Source organism: Carlito syrichta, unplaced genomic scaffold, assembly GCF_000164805.1.
Source record: "Carlito syrichta isolate Samal-C Ts95f unplaced genomic scaffold, Tarsius_syrichta-2.0.1 Scaffold123364, whole genome shotgun sequence".
Taxonomy (NCBI): domain Eukaryota; kingdom Metazoa; phylum Chordata; class Mammalia; order Primates; family Tarsiidae; genus Carlito; species Carlito syrichta.
Genome location: NW_007067460.1, coordinates 1 through 2,224, shown reverse-complemented (window position 1 = coordinate 2,224; position 2,224 = coordinate 1).

The following is a 2,224-nucleotide window of genomic DNA, read 5'->3' as shown; positions in this document are numbered from 1 at the left end:
CCAGAGCCCAGCAGGTCGAGGCTGCGGTGGCCAGGAGTGGCCACTGCACTCCAGTCTGGGTGACGGAGTGAGACTCCAACTCAAAAAAAAAAAAAAAAAAGAAAAAGAAAAGGGAGTTCATTTCACAGCTTGGGCGCCGTGTTGGCCTCTTTATGCAAATCTCCCTGGTGGCTTTGTGCAGTTCTGCCATGCCCAAGTCCCACCTTTCCTGTGGGCCACCATCACACGCAGTGACAGAGAGATGTGGCAGTAGGGTCTTAGGCCATTTTCCTACTGGGCTCATTTTAAAGGTACTTCTAGGGCCCTCTGAGTGTAAGTACTCTTTTGTCTTGCCTTCTTCATCTAGTTCTTGAGTCTTTACATGGTTTCCTTTTCTTTTTTTTTGAGTTGGGAGTCTCACTCCTGTCACCCAGAATGGAGTGCAGCGGCACGCTCACAGCCACTGCAGCCTCAACCTGCTAGGCTTAGGCGATCCTTCCGCCTCAGTCTTCCAAGAAGCTGGGACTACAGACGCTTGCTACCACATCCAGCTAGGTTTTTGGGATTTACTGTAGAGTCAAGGTCTCACCAAATTGCCCAGGCTGGTCTCGAGCCCCCCGGGGTCAGGCAGTCCTCTTTCCTTGGCCTCCCAAAGTGCTGGGATTACAGGCTGAGCCACCATACCCGGCCGGTTCTTTTTTTCTCTTTTTTATTTTTTGAGTCGGGGTCTCACTCTGGCCCCCAGGCTGGAGTGCAGTGGCATGCTCACGGCCACTGCTGCCTTGACCTACTGGGCTTAGGTGATCCTTCTGCCTCAGCTTCCCAAGTAGCTGGAACTACAGGCATGCCCTACCACGCCCGGCTTATTTGCTGATTTATTGTAGAGACGAGGTCTCGCTGTTTCCCTGGGTATCACTGAGGTCGACTGTCACATCTGATGGAGGTTTTCTGTGTATGTCCAGGCCTGTGCCAGGCCACCGGCAGGCTGCGTCCTGGTCTCGATGCCCAAGGGAATTGCGCTAGTAATGATGATGATGACAAGGTGGATTTCATGTCTAAGCCTTCCCCAATGCCAGGAGAGGATGGTGCCGGGTGTCGGAGACACATAGCTCAGTCGGTGTTGGAAGTGGTTCTGGCTTGCAGACAGAGAGACAGGGCCACTCTCCTGCAAAGCCAGGTGCTCAGCCCGGTCCCGCCCTGGTTCTGTGCCGGACTCGTTAGATGGGACTGAGGCTAGAGCTGGCCATATGTCTCTGCGAGAGGCAGAGCCCTGGCCCTGAGGTCCAAGGAGACACTAAGGAGGTGCAGGGGATGGGGGTAGAGGGCACTTGGTGAGCAGGAAGCAGACCTGGGGCGCAGGCCAGGTTTGGGGAAGTGGGGCTTCCCAGGTGAGGGTGGAAGGAGCAGGGAGAAGAATGGCAAGGGGGGGACAGGCAGGCAGAGGTGAGACCACAGGGTGGGGACCTGTCTGTGCTCCGTGGTGGCTGAGGAGGTCTGGGCAGCTGGGTAGCATCCTCAGTGTAAAAGATGGGTGGGTGGACAGGTGAGACCAGGACAGGCAGAGAGAAAACACACACACACACACACACACACACACGGAGGGAGGGAGGAGCAGCCCTGTAGAAAAGGACACAGAGAGAAACTCACAAGGGAGAGAGATGGGTATCTACAAGGCGATGTAAGAGAAGACTGGGAGACTGAGGCAGCAAGGGAGAAAGAGAGAGAGAGAGAGAATGGGGGGGAGGACAGGGGAGAAAGGGAGGAGGAAGGGGAAAAAACAAAAAACTGAGACGCAAGGAGGGAAAGAAAGAGACAGGACACATCAGAGTGGCGGAGAGCAGCAGAGACAGAAAGGGAGGGGCAGGCGGGGCACAGTGGCTCAAGCCTGTAATCCCAACACTTTGGGAGGCTGAGGTGGCAGGATTGCCTGAGCCCAGGAGCTGGAGACCAGCCTGGGCAACACAGTGGGATCCCCATCTCTACAAATAGTAAGGAGTTAGCCAGGCATGCTGGCGTGCACCTGTATTCCCAGCTACTCAGGAGGCTCAGGCAAGAGGATCACCTGAGCCCAGGAGGCCAAGGCTGCAGTGAGTCGTCATCGTGCCACTGCCCTCCAGCCTGGGCACCAGAGTGAGACCCTGACTCAAAGGAGAGCGGGGACAGAGACAGAAAGAGATGGCGAGAGGCGGGGGAAGGAGAGCGGGAGAGAGAAGTGGGTTAGGAGAGATGGGGGAGGAGAGAGAGA